Genomic DNA, 18,624 nt, shown 5'->3' on the forward strand with positions numbered 1-18,624 from the left:
TGCCGCAGAAGCAAGTCCCCACTGTGACGGTTTAGCGCAGCGTGTGGGGACTTGCCAAACAGGTGGCTCGGTTTGGGGGCGGCTCGGGGGCCGGTTAAACGACCCCCGTGGGCCGCTTGTGGCCCATGGGCCTTCGGTTACCAACCCCTTGTTTAAAGAATGGAAAGCTATTATGCCAAATATCTAATTGCCTCAGGAACACAAGAGTCACACAAGCTACAGGTGCACAGGACAGGCTCTTTTTTTGAAGCAGACGTCCGATTCCCTTTTATAATCATGCACTTCATAGCCCAAGACTGGGAAAGCCTGTTTTTAATTGCTAGAGGAGCTATGGTGTAAAAATTAAATACACACTTAAAAGCAAATCAAACTAGGGTTCATTATCTTCAGCCATCAATTTCTAATCTGTGCACTGTCCATACGACAATGAGGAAAGGCTGGCTGTTATCTTCTGAAATTAACATGGCTTTCCCACAAACCAGACTACTGAGAGGGGTTTTGAAATTTGCTGAGTGCAGCAAAACAGTTCTTATTGGCAGTAGCTCAGTGGCTGGACATTGGCTGTGAATGCAGAAGATCCCGGCTTCAGCCTTCAGGTAGGGGTGGTAATGTCCCTTGGCTGAAATCCCGGTAGGCAATGCTGAGATAGATGTACCGTGGTCTTTCTTTAAAGCTTCATATGGTCAATTAATGGCAAAGTAATCCTTCCTTTGCACCAAAGCATGAAGGGAAATTGAAATGGAATGCATTCAGTCAAGGAATGACGAAACAAGATGTGGGGAAGAGGTAATTTCTACCCTAGGCACCACATTTTTAGGTGCCTAGATTTTTTTCCTAGCCGTTGATTACTACTTCATACAATATAAATACACACTCAAGCCTTGTTAACCTCTTTGGCCTTGTCTCTACCCTGTATCATTTCGGCTACTTGTTTACATTGAACCACCCCCAGGAGAGAGAAAAGCAAGGAAGAGGATGAGACCCACAAACCCCATTTCACTTGGCCTTGTTAGCCGCTTTGAGACTCCTTAGGGTAGTGATAAAGCGGGATATCAAATCCAAACTCTTCTTCTTCTTCTTCTTCTTCTTCTTCTTCTTCTTCTTCTTCTTCATCTCAGAAGCTATGTGCACGACAAGGGATGGTATGCCCTTATGGCAAGTTAAAAAATGAACTTCTTAATGATTAATTGGAAAAGTTCCCTGAGCTTACAAGCTTTGGTGGAGTGAATTGGACAGTTTTTCTACCCCGTGCAAAATAAATTAAGCAACAGCACCATTACAGAGATGATTCTGCAAAGCAGCCACCCACAAGTATTATGGGAGAATATTCTAACAATGACAAGATGCCACTTTTTATTATTATTATTTTAATCAAAACACCTCTGCCTCCCACAAATATGCTTCCTGGGATCCACACAAGAGCTGACTAATCTGCAAGTTCCCAGCCTCCAGCCCCAGAATCTACCTTTTTGGAAATAATAATAATAATCCACAGAACAGTCTTCTCCCTGCCAAAGAAAATGAATGTCCATTTCCTACCCCCAATTCTTCCTACAAAGAGGAAAGCAGTCATTAACACTGAATATTAGGCTAGAACCCTTCACCACATGCCAGTTTTCTACGGGAGGGTTGTGTCAAGGCCTAAAAGCAGGCATAGGTAAACTCGGCCCTCCAGATGTTTTGGGACTACAACTCCCATCATCCCTAGCTAACAGGACCAGTGGTCAGAGATGATGGGAGTTGCAGTCCCAAAACATCTGGAAGGCCGAGTTTGCCTATGCCTGCCCAAGAACATAGTTGGTAAACTAAGGCCCAGGGGCCAGATGCCTTCTAAATCTGGCCCGCGGACGGTCCGGGAATCAGTGTGTTTTTACATTAGTAGAATGTGTGCTTTTATTTAAAATGCATCTCTGGGTTATTTGTGGGGCATAGGAATTCGTTCATTTTTTCCCCAAAATATAGTCCGGGGCCCCCACAAGGCCTGAGGGACAGAGGACCAGCCCCCTGCTGAAAAAGTCTGCTGACCCCGCCTAAGACGAAATGGGGTCGAAAGGGAGAACCTGGTAGAGAATCCGTGTTTCACAGGCCTCAGGCCTTCATATATCTGTAAAACAGGATTATTTTTCATATGGAAGAACACTCAGTAATGCTACTGCCCCCTCACCCAGCCACAGTATGAAGACCAAAACCATAAGAAAAAAGTCAGGCCACAAACATCCCACTAACATCAACAACTAGTCACAGCTAGACATTTAAAGCAGTGTCATTTTATCACTCATAGGTTCCCTCAAAGAATCATGGGAACTGTAGTTGGTACTTATAGCTCTGCAATGGGCAAACTACAGTTCCCAGTAGTATCTGGAGGAAGCTGTGACTGCTAAAGTGATATAAATGTGTTTTAAACGGGTGGTGCCCAGCATCATCTGAGAAAAAACTTTGCCTTTGCCTTTTTGGCTATACTTCATCCTAGTGTAATTATACCAGATTCCCTCCATTTCCTGCTTCTTGTTGCAACTGCACTTCCCATACCCCTCTGAAACGAACGGAAGGCTTGAAAAAGATGCTCTGTCCGAAGAAACACGGTCCATTTAGCAGCAATTTCCCCATTCCTCCTTGTTTTATCTCACTGGGCATATATCGCTGCTACGCTTGGGAAATCTGAGGCAGAGAGATTATCTTATCCCCAGTCACTCAGCAAAATCAGGATTTGAATTCACTTCCAGTCCCAACTCTAAACCTACAGGGCGACAGATCTTTAAGTGAATCCCCTAGTACGCAGATCAGCACTGAGGCTAACCAGTGAGGAACTGCAAAGCGCACTCAGCCTCCGGGAGGAAGGAAATCAGTGGTAAAAATTCCAAACATTCCAAGCTGCACCTAGAATTACCACTTCTACATGCGAGATCAGTGCTAAGTAGACATGATACAAAGGAGATGGTTGGGGAACCTTTTTAGGATTGGCACAGTGCATACTTTGCATCCAGAAAGCTTTGGGTTCAACGTCCCCCCCCAAAAAAAAAATCTCCAACCTGCAACCCCAGAAAGATGTAGCAGTCAGCTGGCCTTCCAACTGACAGCCTGATCCCAGGTGAGTCACGACAGCACCAGAACTCCTATACAAAAATATACTGTAAAAAACGAAATAAATTGGTCCCCAAATGCATGTTTGGTTTGTAGGTGGGTCCTAGGTCTGAAAATGCCAAAGACTGCAAAGCTCAATGGTCTGACTCAATATAAGCCAGCCACACACTTCTGCAGCCAGAGTAATCAGTTCCAAACACCATTTTCCCCAGGTTTCAAACAGCCCCCCCCTCCACAATTTTTTTTTTGAGAAGCACATTCTTGACACTTGAGTCTTCGCTTCCTCCTCCTCCGCCGCCCCCTCCTTTGCTACAGCCTTCCCCTTCCATCCCACAGACAAAATCTCAACTGTACAAACGCCAGAAGATAACTGCTGGCGGAAAAGAAAAGAAAAGAAAAATGAGAAAGAAAAGGGGTGCAATTAAAAGATTCTGCCTTCAGAGAAAGCGCTCCCACCCCCAACTCTTTGGCCTTGGTCCTAGCGAATTTCTCTTTGACGGAATGGCAAAACACATCATCAGAGGGGCAAAAATAAATAAAAGTAAGAGCTAATTAAGTGAAATGTTTTCAAGGATGGGGAGGGAGGGAGAAGCAAGAGTTTTTGCTTCACAAAGTTTTTCTTCTCCTCCTCCCCTCCTTCTTCCAGCGTTCCATTTCCTGGTAATGTGCCATTTTGTTCGAAGGGGGTGGGTGGCGGTAGGAGAAGAGAGCGTCTGGCACGGGAAATCAAAAGTTTCCAGATATATTTTTTTTTAATTTCCCCCCTCCTTTCTCCGCCCCCCCCCCGCTCCGTTTGCCAGTGGCGTCAGCGAGGAAGGGAGGGGCCTGGTGGGAGGACGGGCTGGAGGAGAGACGTCTGCGTGTGTCTCGGTCTCTTTTCTCCAACGTGCCCCCTGGATCCAGACATTTTGGAAAGGCTTCGGCTCGCCTTTCCAACGCGCAAAAATTAATAACAAACACCGGGGGGACCGGGACCGGGTAGCCCCCGGCTGCGTTGCAACGACAGGAAGGAGCAGCAGCAGCGCTGGCTGGTTTGCCTCCACCTGAAGGGTATCAAAACCTCCTCCCTCCAAGGCATCATCCAGAAGGGGGCTGCGAGGCAGTGCGCGACGCTGGCGCGCAGCGGAGGAACCCCGGGCCAAACCTTCGCCTTTGCGCGGGCCGGATTCCATTCCACCGTCTGGCCCTCCCGGCTTTGCTCACGCGCAACACAACCCCCCCCCCCCAGGTCATTGGCAGGGAGGGGCACAGTTTGCATTCACGCACATATAAGATCCCATGTGGAGACAAGGAAAATCCCATTTTTACGCTTCCCAACGGGGGTTGGGTGTGTTGTTGCTGTTTTTTGCATTGAAACCTGCGTTGCTTTGTTGCTTTTTAAAAAATATATATTTTAAATAATGCGATCCTTTAAGTTTGATGTGGATTGAGGGCAAGCCGGGAGGCCGGAGATGGAAGCCCCTGTTTAAAGCACACGATAGGAAGTGCGCCCAAGCAAAAGGGCGGGCAGCCGGGCAGAAAAGGCAGCGGCGAGGAGCCTGTCTGGATTGCTAGGTTATGATGGTGTGTCTGTCTCCCTCTCTCGCCTTCCCAGTAAAAAAAATAAAAATGCACACACACACACACGAAATCGTATTGCAGCTCTAGCACTCAGGCTGGCTCCCTTACAGATGGGCTCCGGCACCAGCAGCAAACCGTTTTCTTCCCTCCTCCATTCCACGCAACCAGACCCACAAAATATATATATATCAGGCGCCCGCGTCTCCGCCGCTAACCCTTTGCATCCAAGGCCTCGTTCCCAAGCCAAATTCCAGGAAATGGGCGGGGGGGGGAGCGAGAGAAGGAATGGACTTCTCCTGCCACTCTGAATTTGCAACGGCGAGGAAATCGGTGCCCAACCAAGAGCACCCGGAGAGAAACGCATTCTTTTTTCCCCCTCTCCAAAAAAAGAGTCTACTTCGCATTCTCTTCTTCTGTTTCCCCCACCCCAGCAAACATTTATCTCCACTCCCCTAAAAAAGAAGAACTGAGCAAGCCGTGGGTCCCTAGTTGCTCCTTCCAGAGAGTTTGCGTAGGCAAGGGCCCGAAAGTACTGGAAAAAATAGTGGTGTAACTTAAACGAGGAGTAATTGGGCAACGAGGCGGCGAGGGAGAGAGGGGCGCACGGATCGGAGAGATCCTAAAGGCGCCGGGCAAGGAGCAAACTGGAAAGAGAGAAAACCCAAAACTTTCCGGAGATCCCTCATTGCCCCTTCTCTCCAGGGAGCCTTTGCCCCCCCCACTTACTCCCCACCGCCTTCCCGATCCCGACCCCCAAGGCAAGCCCAGGCTAGACGCATCCTTTTGAGCACACACACCGTTCACACTCGGGGAGTTTCCACTTCGGAAACAAAAGGAATCCGGATTGGGAAGAGGCGTGGGGGGGGGGGGCGTAGCAAAACCCACTCGGAGTAGTAAAAGGCAGGGAGGTGTTGGGGGGGGGGAGAAGCTCCAGTATTTCCGAGTTATATTAAACTCGGCGTCTTTATTTTTTAAATTGCAATCAGAATACAAGCCCCGGAGCGAATCTTTTATTTGCATTTGCAAACCGGGGCGGGAGGGGAGGGAAATTCGCCTCTCGCTTGGCATTTTCTAGCCTGGGGGGGTTGATACGGGGGGGGGTGGGAAGGAGAGAAAGACGCCTAATAAGAGCAGCCTTTTCGCTTACCTTGTGTTGGAAACGGGGGCTCGGGGGTGCTGTCTTGGAGAGAATGGCCCTGCTCGTTCTTCGGAAGAGGGAGGCGGGCGGGCAAGTCCGGTAAATCCCCGGGCTGTGTGGCTGGGCGGGCAGGCGAGCGAGCTGGAATAACTACCAGTAGGGTTTGGTGGGGGATTCCGCCATGTCAATGATGTCGGACCACATGGGGATTTGTGACCAGCCCACATACCATACAGTCTGGATTAGAAGCTACTGTGGGAAAGGAGAGGGGGAGGAAAAAAAAGAAATCAGCTGAGGAGGGAGGCGGGCGCAGAAAAACCAGAGCCTGGAGGAGGAAAAGGAGAGGGTGGGGAGAGAGAGGGGGGGGGGAGGGAGAGGCACTTTGCAAATTTATTAACCGCCTTGCGTTAAAAAATAAAGCACGGAGTGCTCCCTTTATTTCTTTTTTTCCCCCTCCAGCAAGACTGAGGAGTTAAAAAAAATTATAGTAAGATGATGATGCTAGAGGAAGCGAGTCTACCCAGACTGCCATCTCCAACACACTTTGCTCAAGAGTAAACCCTACTGGGACACACTTTGCAGAGCCTTACTGAACTTGGGGAAGGGCGCTTGCTTCATAGGATGGGGTTGAAATGCTACTAACCTTTTCCCGGAGAGACACCTCACCAGCACCGCTGGACTCGCTTGCTCTCGAGTAAGAGCGCACAGGTCCGAGCTGCGCGCCTGCGTGCCAATGCACTCTTTCCCCCCTTTTTTTTGAGGGGGGGTTTGCACTCTTTTTTTCCCTTTTTTGAGGGGGGGTGCTCAGTCTGTACAAGCGTGCATTGGGTCAGACTGCGAAGAAGAGGAAGGAGGCTGAAGGGGGCGCCTCTGAACACACGCCCCCCCCGCATTCTCCCAGGATGCGCTAATTCATTCCTCTCCCATTCATCCGCCACACCCCCCACACCCCGTTTGCGGTTTGTTACCCCGCAATAATCCCCCCGGAGGGCACATAAAACAAAATCAATTAATAACAGTTTAGTTATGCTGCGCCTTAACATGAATCTCACCCGCCCATCCATGCTGGAGACAGAACGAGGATACAGAATAATTGCCCCAATAACTGCAAGTTGAAAACCAAGTTGGTCATTTCTTCCAAAATAACACAAGAGTTTTGTGTGTGAAACACAGCAATCTTAATTATGCCTGCTCATTCACTATGATCAAAGAAACAGTTTATTCTCAACTGGAAGTATGGATTGGGTAGCACATTTTATTTTTAAAAAAACCCATAAGTGGTGTTTTTTAAACAATGCCATCCTATACACCTCTACTCAGAAGTAAGTCCTACTGAGTTCAATGCGGCTTACTCCCGCGTAAGTGGATACAGAATTCCTGCGTTTAAAAAAAACAACCCATGACTCAGTATATATGGAATGTCTACAATGCTCCCGTTATATAGTTTTTTTTTTCTTTGAAATTAAAAGAAACTTCAACATAGTGTGTTTGTTTTTAAGCATACTCTTTTAAATAATAAATCTAAAAGCTGTCCTGAGAAGTCACCCCTCCTGGTCACAGATGTGTGGGGGTGGGACTGGGACGGTTTCCTGGAAAAGGCACTCTGAACATGCTTAGGAGCAGCCCTCTTATCCCAGCACATCCCAGCTGTGCCTTGGCATTCGGAACAGTGTCTAGGAGGCCTGTAACATCCACCAACAAAATAATATGAAGCAGCTGTTACATTGGTCTGACACAATGGAAGTCTGTCCACACTCTCATCCCATGCAAACAACTGGGAGCCATATGAAAATGGGCATTTCAGAAGCTTTCGAAACCAGTTTGGCTCCCTTAGCCACCATGCAAAATACAAACACAGATTGGGAGTGTTTTTGTTTTGTTTTAGAGTTGCCATTTCCACTGCTTGTGAGAAGCCAAATCAACAATGAACCCTTTCTGAAGGGCATGCGCACTTTGAGTGAGATGCATCTCATGAAGAAGGACACCAGAACCCGCAGAAATTCATGCCATAGTAACGCAAAGGTTCACACCATCTTGTATTTATTAGTACTGCAATATCCTTTGTTGGTTTTTTGCTGCGACTCACATGGCTTTGGTGCCCCTCAGGCAAATTATATAATCACACAGATCTTTATTCTAAATTTGTTGTTTTTTAAATGAGTGTTGTGGAAGGTGTCAGCATGTGAAAGTGAATGCAGGAATATTTAACTCTGGCCTGAGGAAAAGCCCGCCATGCAAATTCAAAACTTTGCATGCTTTTCTCCCCAACAGAAGATAAGCAATTGCAGTATTTTGTCTCACCTATTGATATGTCCTATCTAGCACCAATGCAGCAAAACCACAGAGCAGCACCTAGATCAAAGGACTGTATATCCTCCATGTGTCTGTTGTTAGCACACAACTGGACACAGAAATCAAAAGCATTCTCAAAACCTCAGCTTCCTCCTCGTTTCATATATCAAATTGTTAACGGAGCAAGTTTTCTGAAGTTTCGAATTAATCAAAGGATAAAGAAATGAGTAAGTTCCTAGCCATCACATAAAAAACTTTTAAGAAGTCTCTGGGTGAGATCCCAGAACCCAGGCTGGAGGGCGGGGATTATGACCTTCATTACTCAGAGAGCGAGGTCACAGTGACTTGTGTGCAGTTGACTTTCTCTTCCTTTTGCCTGGCAAAAGAAACAAAAAAAATAAGCCACTTACACAACAGGCAGATTTTCCAGCATTCACCTTTCATTCAGATTACATAATTTACAAAGGAAAGAGACTGAAAATTTGGTTTGGCACAATTTATACATGTGCCCTATTGGCGTCAAATTACACTCAGTTGCATCCTGAGCTATTTTTCTAGAAAAAGAGGTGTCAGAACTCACCATGAACGCCACTCTTGTTATCTTATAATGGCAAGGGCACCCATTTGAGAGGTGCCAGAACTCAGTTCCGGTGAGTTCCGGCTGAGAAAAAGCCCTGGTGATATCAGAATATTTGATATGGCTGCCCTATCTCTTTCTTTCTTCCTTCCTTCCTTCCTTCCTTCCTTCCTTCCTTCCTTCCTTCCTCATTATTTCTTCCTTTTCATCGTCTTCTTTTCTTTTCTTTTTTTTCTGCGCCTTTTCTTTTTGTCTGCATGTGGGGTATGACAGAGAAGCAACCTTTAAGGTGGCTGTATACTTTATGAAACCCATGCCTAAAATGTACTTAAAAATTGGTTGTTGTTAAACATATATTTTTAAAGTTTTGATTTGTTATAAACTTTTTATAATCACATAATTACATGCAGAAGAGCATACCTGGGTGATCTAGGAATACTGCAGATTAATTTTAGGCGTCTGAGATGGTGAGTTGGGTTTCTTTAAGGCACAGGCCTCAAATCAAAATCAATGGCTCCCTATAAACCTATAAACCCCTATAAACTTTTTACTTGTCTTTTTACATTCCCCTCTACAATTACTAAGAAATTCTTCCTGAAAACCATATTTATAATGTTCCCGATGGTGTATGTGGTTGAATATATTGTTGTTATTACTTATTAATCACTTGCTACCTAAAAAAAGTTTCCAAGTGACTTATATTTCACCACATAAATGCATTATACCATAAAAAATGAAGAAAGGTCATATAAAACATACACTGACAGCACACTAGTGCATTCAGTTATCACAATACATCACACACTCCATTTTTAAAAAAACACATTCCTTTACCCACAGTATATTAGTTAATCTTCCAAAATTCACTAACTCCCAACTCTTCAAAATCCAATAATCTAGGGTGGTTCTTACTTTTTCCATTTGAAACAGATGATCACAGGTGCTACTGTTAATAAATGGATTACAATTCCTCTATTTTCCAGCAATACTATCTGGCAGACATATCATATATTGTTATACCTTTGGTTTTGTTCATTGTAACTGCCCCAAAAGACTTGGGTTTGGGGCAGGACCACAATATACGGGCCATATTGCCAAATACTCTTCGGCATCTCATAAAAACTATTATAGGTTGTCTGTGCAGGGGGGTCAGTCAGAAGGATAACCATGGGACCCTTCCAGACATGTGATTCTGTATTCTTGGGATTTAGAATCTCAAAGCGTCAGGTGCTGAACCAGCCCAACCAGTTCCTTTATTTGACTAAAGGCCTTATTAATCGCTCAGCTAAGGACCCTATTGGGACACGGGTGGCACTGTGGGTTAAACCACTGAGCCTAGGGCTTGCCGATTGGAAGGTCGGCGGTTCGAATCCCTGTGACGGGGTGAGCTCCCGTTGCTCAGTCCCTGCTCCTGCCAACCTAGCAGTTCGAAAGCACGTCAAAGTGCAAGTAGATAAACAGGTACTGCTCCGGCGGGAAGGTAAACGGCGTTTCCGTGCGCTGCTCTGGTTCGCCAGAAGCGGCTTAGTCATGCTGGCCACATGACCCGGAAAAACTGTCTGCGGACAAACGTCGGCTCCCTCGGCCAGTAAAGCGAGATGAGCGCCGCAACCCCAGAGTTGTTCGCAACTGGACTTAACTGTCAGGGGTCCTTTACCTTTTTAAGGACCCTATTTGCACGACTAAAGGGGTGTGCCATGCGTTGCCATAGCAACAACTAAGTGATGGTGATCTTCAAGAAGGGGGTGGGCATTTCCCCCACTTTCTCACCTGGCTGGATGTCATGACATCCTAGGATGAGATCAATAGGCCTCTCATCTTCCGTTTTACTCAATTCATAGTTGTCATAGTTGGGGGGCCCTGTCGTTCCTGCTAGCGGGTCATGCTGCTCTTAATCTGCCTCTGTGGGGATCCCCTGGGACCCTGATGGGGAGGCAGAATTTGTTAAAGAGTGTTAATGTGTGAACCCTTCCATTCTTTGCTCTGGATGGGTATCCGTTTAAACAAAATCATATATCCTAAAGACACCGCCATGTAAGGACACGAACCCCCATGGTCTCTCACTGCTCAGAGATCAGGGTGCATACAACAAAGCATATTTTTGTTTCTGTGTATACCCAGTTAACCCTTGAAGGAAGGTGAAAAAATGCCTTAAGAAAATATTTGTGCTTGAAGTTCATTAGGAAACATGTTGCCATGGCCATTTCCACACCTCTGGGTCTATTTCCAATCCCCAATATCCCGCTTGTTCTGGCATGCGTTCCTGGAAGTGCCTGTATTATAGCATATAATTTGCTCAATAGCTTTTGTCTCTGCCTTTTAGAAATTAAGCTTTCAAACCCTATTATCTCTTGTATTGAGCCATGTTTTGTCACTAACCAATTAGGCGTACGTCTCATTTGCAAATATTGAAAGGGTTGTGAGCGATATCCTGCCATTTTACTGCTGATTCCACTATGGGTTTTAAACGAGCCGTGCAGTTCGGTCAGCCGGTTATCAAACCATGGTTGAAGATGTCCTAGCAGGGACTTAGCTTTCATTTCCTCATAGTAAGAAACCGTGCCAGATTTCATTGCCTTTTCTATCTGCTCCAAATGTTGTACACAATTTGAACGCTCTTTGTCAAGCTTACTGCAGGACCAGAAACAGCCAGGGCAATGGGAGACTGCTGCACTGCCACCCTCCCACCAGCAGGATTGCTGTTGCTTACTGGGACAGGGCAGGACAGGAAGGTGGCAAAGTAGGGGCCTGCACAGACACACTGGCAAAGCAAATATAGTGGTGCCCCGCAAGACGAACGCCTCGCAAGACGAAAAACCCGCTAGACGAAAGGGTTTTCCGTTTTGGAGGCGCTTCGCAAAACGAATTTCCCTATGGGCTTCCTTCGCAAGACGAAAGCCCATAGGGAAATCTCCAGGACAGTGGGGAAGCGCAGCGCGTCTTCCCCACTGTCCTCGGACCTCCTCCGAAGGCTGGCAGTGGGGCGGAGAGACCTCCTCCCGCCGCCAGCCTTCGGATGGCTGTCCTGAAGACTTGCGGTGGGAGGAGGGTTTTCCTTCCCACCGCCAACATTCAGAATGCTGTTCTGAATGTTGGCGGTGGGGAGGAAAAACCCTCCTCCCACCGCAAGCCCTGGGAACAGAGGAGAAGCGCTGCGCGCCTTCCCCTCTGTTCCCGTACCTGTCCTGAAGGCTTGCGGTGGGGAGAAAAGCCCTTCTCTGCACCGCCAGCCTGGCTAGCGGTCTCCATAGGAACGCATTAATTGATTTTCAATGCATTCCTATGGGAAACCGTGCTTCGCAAGACGAAAAACTCGCAAGAAGAAAAAACTTGCAGAACGAATTAATTTCGTCTTGCGAGGCACCACTGTATGGAATGGCTGGCACAATGGGGTGGCCCCTCCTTGCTCCCACCTCCTCCCACTAAATGGCAGCACATCAGTGCCCCAGTGCCCCCAACCACTCCTGTGCCATGCCCAAGTGTAGCTTTCCGCGGGTAAATTACGTTGGCATTTTTCACAATCACTTCATTCAAGCATCGTTTGGTAATTCATTTGGGCTGCCTTCCTCTTACAAAATGGAACTTTGCCTTCCTCTCCTTTTCAGCCCCCTGCGTGCTTTCAGAAATCAGCTTCCAAGGGTTGTGTGGGGCTCTAGAGTTTGGGGCAAGGGGTGACAGGAGACGAAGGAGATGTTGTGTTGTGCAAGCCCCCTGACTTTGCTGTTTTGTTTTGCTCATTGCCCATCGCTCTGCGTAGCAGAAAAATTCCATAACTCACTTTTTTTTTTGCACATTTTTCTATTAATTTTGGAGAACCCCCCCAAAATGTTTTGAAGCAGTAGGGTACTTCCCAGTCCCTCGAATGCTGAGGAGATGCAGTAGTGGCTGCCATTCATTCCATCAAATGGAAGATTAAGCTAGATTTTAAAGTAAACTTGAAAAGACCTTATCATGAAGTGGGTTTTCCTTTGTATACAAACACAAAAACGCAATGTTCATCTGCTGGGTCATAAAATGGACAGCAGCTGGGCCTACCACAAGGCCAATAAAGACTTGTAAAGGCACCAGAGGAACAGAAAATAATGATTAAGCCTCTGTACGCATTACCCTTTACTCTGGCTGCAGTGAACTCCTACTGGTGTTGTAGCTGTGATGTTAGCCGCAATCTATTATCTATCCTGTAGTTTCAGGAGAAAGACTGCATTTTTGATGCATTTCCCCTCAAAACAGCTTCCACCTGGTTGGAAATCATAAGCCACATTCCCTTAGCAGTCAAGCTAAGGTGTGTACCTTTGACAGAGCCATTGCACATGCACATAGGACATTTTCGTGCATAGGAGTTTGTTGCAGGCGCAGGGAAACTATATAGGTAATGCACATCGGGTGAAGACATCCCCATCCTCTCTCTGGTGTTACAGCAGCGTGCAAAATGTGAATTGAAAAGTAGTTAAAATGACCTCTCTGAACTTTAAGCCTCCACTACTGCAGTGTTTCTCAAAACTTTTTTCTCTGGGCCACACTTTCAGAATAAAAATTTGCCCACGCCGCATTGAATATTTTATTGATAAGAAATAGACTGGGAAACAAAAACAAACAACTCCCAGCAGTGCTTGGTTTAAAACATAGAACACAACTACTTTATAATATGATCATGATCATGGGTATATCCATGATCCATAAAGTATATAACAGTGCAGCCACATAAGAACGTGAATCATTCCTGAAATATAATTAGGAACAAACCTCTTACATATGTACCTTAAGTATTTATACAGACTCAGTGAGAGGTGTGAGCTTCCTTTTGCGGGGTAATCTCATTTATATTAGGTCTAATTTGAGACAAACAAGCTCTCATCTCCTCATTAACACAAAGAAGTCTTTCTCTTTTCTCAACTTTCGTATTTGTCAGAGTTGAAAATCCCTGTTCACAACAATATGGTGTGGGGAATTGTAGAAGAATAGCCCATGCTCTTGAAGGCATGGATATTATTTCTGGGTGTGTACGTGTGTGTGTGTAGATAGATAGAGTAGATAGAGAGAGTATACTATACTATACTATACTATACTATAGTATACTATACTATACTATACTATACTATACTATACTATACTACTAATTCGCTGTAGGATTTTGCATTCCCTCCTTGCAGTTCCATGAAAATTATGCGCAGGTGAAGAAAGGTGATAGAGGGTTCTTCTCCCTTGCAGTACTAGATCCCAGAGCACCCAAGGAAACTGACTGGCGGAAGCCAAAAGCAAGTACTTCTTCACAAGATGCGTAACCAGTTTATGGAACTCACAAAGATGTGATGGTAGTAGCTAGCTTAGATGACTTGAAACAGGATTAGACACTCATGGGCCTATCTATGGCCAGCCTATCAGCCCTATATGGAAGGCACGGGGAGAAGATTTCAACCAGCATAGTCCCAAGGTCTTCCTCACTGCATCACTGGGGCAAGATGTCAGGGAGAGGGAGACACTGGCCTGAGATCTCCTGTGCTGCAGTGCCACCCACCCATCGGCCAGAGAAGGTATTGCAGCTCATTAGTCCACTTCTGGCCCACAGATCCCTGATCGTATGGAGTCCGGAGGAAATAGTTTGCGGCTGGCAATTTTGGAAAACAAGTTGCTGGAAAGAATGGAGCTTCAGTCTGATCCAGTAGGCCTCTCCTCCTGCGTGCCAGTCAGTCATTTTAAGGGGTGGGGGTTATCCTCCCCCTGTGTTTCAGGCCTAACGCTTCAGGAGAACCTCTGCACATCTGGACCACTTGCTGGTTCTACCTACTCGGGGGACTCTTCTTATAAACAATTAAGTGGCTCTAGAAACGAGCTATATTGAAGTGAGAGCTGGACCATAAAGAAGGCTGATCGCCGAAGAATTGATGCTTTTGAATTATGGTGCTGGAGGAGACTCTTGAGAGTCCCATGGACTGCAAGAAGATCAAACCTATCCATTCTGAAGGAAATCAGCCCTGAGTGCTCATTGGAAGGACAAATCCTGAAACTGAGGCTCCAATACTTTGGCCACCTCATGAGAAGAGAAGACTCCCTGGAAAAGACCCTGATGCTGGGAAAGATGGAGGGCACAAGGAGAAGGGGACGACAGAGGACGAGATGGTTGGATAGTGTTCTCGAAGCTACCAGCATGAGTTTGACCAAACTGCGGGAGGCAGTGGAAGACAGGAGTGCCTGGTGTGCTCTGGTCCATGGGGTCACGAAGAGTCGGACACGACTAAACAACAACAACAATTTTTCTAGGAAAAAAGAGGTGCCAGAACTCACAGTGAACACCTCTCTTGTTCTCTTACCATGGCAATGGCGCCCACCTGAGAGGTGCCGGAATTGGAGTTCCAACTGGGAAAAAAGCCCTGGCGTTAATCATATTTACCACACATAGGTGGAAACCGAACCCATGCGCAACCGAGATGAGAATCGACAACTAGGTAAATATCCCAACTGGGCTATGAAGGAAATTTCCATTGCAAGTTGCATGCAACGCCACAGTGATTATACTGTTGAAACAAAATAAAAAAGAAATACCCAAGCTGGGTGGGTCTCTGGCATGGAGAGTTATAGAACTCTGGCTGCATCCTTTCGTGAGAATGGTGACGGATCCATAAAAAGCCTTCTGGAGGAAGGAGTATTGCAGGTGGAGGCAGGAAGTCTGAAAATGCTGTTCAGCAAGTGGCTGCTCTAGAGTTTTGGTCAGGGATGGGGAGCCTGTGGGCCTCCAGGCATTGCTGGGCTACAGCTCCCATCATCCCACACCATCGGGAACACTGGCTAGGGCTGATAGGAAGTCATAAGAACATGAGAGTCTGCCCTCTGCTGAGACAGGCCATTGGTCTATCTAGCTCAGAACTGCCTGTACTTGACTGGCAGTGGGGTTTTGAGATAGGAATGGCCCTACCTGGAGATGCCAGGAATTGAACCAAGGACCTATGCCTACACAACAGGGCTAAGGCCCTCCCCAGAGGAGCGCCACAGGTTTCCCAACTTTGCTCCAGGCACTTCGGTAGCAGCAAGAGGACTTCTATTTACTAATTATTTTTTCTTCTGGGAGCACATTTCCAAGACTGATGGCCAGTTCCATCTATTTAGGAACTGGATGTTGAGACACATCTATTATTTTTCGTGCAATATGGGTACAGTGGTACCTCAGGATGCGAACGGGATCCGTTCTGGAGCCCCGTTCTCATCCCGAACGGAACGTAAGATGCGACAGCACGTCTGCGCATGCGTGGGTCGCATTTTGCCACTTCCGCGCATGCGCATGACGTCATTTTGACCGTCTGCACATGTGCGAGCGGTGAAACCCGGAAGTAACGCGCTCCATTCTGGGTCGCTGTGGAGCACAACCTGAAAATACTTATCCTGAAGCGTATTTATCCCGAGGTATGACTGTACTTGTGTCCTTTGCGTCAAATTGTGCCCCTGGTCAATCCTCCGTTTCCCAAATGTCGTGACCGCTGAATCGAGCACTGAGTTGGCAGCTGCAGGTGCACCCAAGGGAGAGACAGCTCAGGTTCACAGCTCAGAGCTGACGACTGAGCATGAAGACAACCATTGCACCTGAGGCAGTTGGACAGCACACCCCAGAGGACCTTCCCAGGGCCTATAGGGCCAGAGACTAGACCTTCACAGACATCAATGGTTCCTCTTCATCCTGGAGAAGAGTGACTAGTGGGGTGCCACAGGGTTCTGCCTTGGGCCCGGTCTTATTCAACATCTTTATCAACGACTTGGATGATGGACTCAAGGGCATCCTGATCAAATTTGCAGATGACACCAAACTGGGAGGGGTGGCTAACACCCCAGAGGACAGGATCACACTTCAAAACGACCTTGACAGATTAGAGAACTGGGCCAAAACAAACAAGATGAATTTTAACAGGGAGAAATGTAAAGTATTGCACTTGGGCAAAAAAAAATGAGAGGCACAAATACAAGATGGGTGACACCTGGCTTGAGAGCAGTACATGTGAAAAGGATCTAGGAGTCTTGGTTGACCACAAACTTGACATGAGCCAACAGTGTGACGCAGCAGCTAAAAAAGCCAATGCAATTCTGGGCTGCATCAATAGGAATATAGCATCTAGATCAAGGGAAGTAATAGTGCCACTGTATTCTGCTCTGGTCAGACCTCACCTGGAGTACTGTGTCCAGTTCTGGGCACCACAGTTCAAGAAGGACACTGACAAACTGGAACGCGTCCAGAGGAGGGCAACCAAAATGGTCAAAGGCCTGGAAACAATGCCTTATGAGGAACGGCTAAGGGAGCTGGGCATGTTTAGCCTGGAGAAGAGGAGGTTAAGGGGTGATATGATAGCCATGTTCAAATATATAAAAGGATGTCACATAGAGGAGGGAGAAAGGTTGTTTTCTGCTGCTCCAGAGAAGCGGACACAGAGCAATGGTTCCAAACTACAAGAAAGAAGATTCCACCTAAACATTAGGAAGAACTTCCTGACAGTAAGAGCTGTTCGACAGTGGAATTTGCTGCCAAGGAGTGTGGTGGAGTCTCCTTCTTTGGAGGTCTTTAAGCAGAGGCTTGACAACCATATGTCAGGAGTGCTCTGATGGTGTTTCCTGCTTGGCAGGGGGTTGGACTCGATGGCCCTTGTGGTCTCTTCCAACTCTATGATACTATGATTCTATCTCTCTCTGAAGAAACAGATGCCTCCCACCGCATGTCAGCAGTCCCCTGGCGGAGAGAGCATATCAGGCTATAGAACAGAGGAGGAATGCTGTCGTCAGGCCAGAGCTGGCCCTTTAAGGCATGGAAGTTCTCTCAAGGGGGTGGAGCCTGGAGGAGGTGGACTAGAAACATAAGCTGAAAAGGCATCAGTCTGCTCCCAAACTTTGCCAGAGCAAGTTGCTGACCTGGAGCTGCCTATGAGCTTCCAGCCTTGCGGCTTTATCTGTAGCATCGGACACCGGACCAGAATACAACACTAAGCATTTTTAAGGCTGCCACAGTAGGAAGCAAGGTCCATGAAACACATTGAAAAGGCCCGCACATGTAAAAATATATACAGAATCATCCTAAAAGCACTCTATTACCTTATCGAGTCCATTTCCAGTGCATCCCAGCAGTGGTGAAGTTGAGCAAAAGGTAGACGTGACTAGATGGAGTGCACAGACTCCAGATGACGAATATCTTGCAGTGGAATCCAAAATTGTCATGGTGACTAAGCCCTGCAGAGGTAGGACACGGAAAGAACGGTATGAATCAGCCTTGAGCCTTGGCTGGAAAAGGAAAAGACTCATTGGATGGGTAAATGCAACATCTAACTCAACAACACTTCAATATCCAGCAAAAATCAAATAAGCCCTGCAATGAAACTGCCTTCATTCCTGTCATTACTTTTAAAGCATCCCCACTCCATTTCTTTTTATGCTGGTGGCCAATTACATTTATTAGTTCTCCCTAGCAACACACATCCACAACACACACACACACACACACACACACACACACACACACAGAGCAAATTGTACTAGACAAATAGATAGCAAATAATATACAAGATAGAGGAAGGAATTAGCAGCTTATTTAATGAGGTGACTGAAATAGTCATTTTGAGACACCTGTATTTTTTGAATTTATTATTGAAGGGTTTACATGTGAAATAACTGCATGCTCTTCCCCTGTTTCCTCCTGCCCCCCCCTTTCCTCACGCTGAATGTTAAGGTTGCAATCTCTTTGGGGCAGGGACCTCTCCTGCTCGCCTTGCACATCACCTCCAGGGGCAATTCCTAGGCCTCAGGTTTGGGCCCCAAAATCTCAGAATCTGGGATGTTCCCGACCCGGCAACACTAGTCATCGGTGTCAAGGCAAGAGTCAACTGGTCGGCTTCTGTGCCTTGGAATGGAAAGATCCGCCATGTTGTGTAGCAATTCTGTAACAACCAGCAATTCTGACCGGTCTGTGAACAAGTTAGCATATCTGGCAATTTTGAAACCCCAGGTTTTC

At 46.7% G+C, this 18,624-nt stretch overlaps 1 protein-coding gene across 2 annotated transcripts in view; it reads right to left on the bottom strand.

Moving 5' to 3' along the window:
• FNDC3B (fibronectin type III domain containing 3B) overlaps positions 1–17,846 on the bottom strand; it is a 298,646-nt gene extending 280,800 nt beyond the window's left edge. Inside the window, exon 1 of one of the 2 annotated variants that reach the window (XM_083613137.1) lies at positions 17,712–17,846. The gene's annotated coding sequence lies outside the window, so the exon portion shown is untranslated. Of the gene's footprint in view, positions 1–5,788; positions 6,027–17,711 lie in introns of those variants that run through there. The other variant, XM_083613138.1, reaches the window with a different exon arrangement.
• Between the last annotated feature and the right edge of the window lie 778 nt (positions 17,847–18,624).

This window comes from Podarcis filfolensis, assembly GCF_964270895.1.
Source record: "Podarcis filfolensis genome assembly, chromosome: 5".
NCBI lineage: Eukaryota > Metazoa > Chordata > Lepidosauria > Squamata > Lacertidae > Podarcis > Podarcis filfolensis.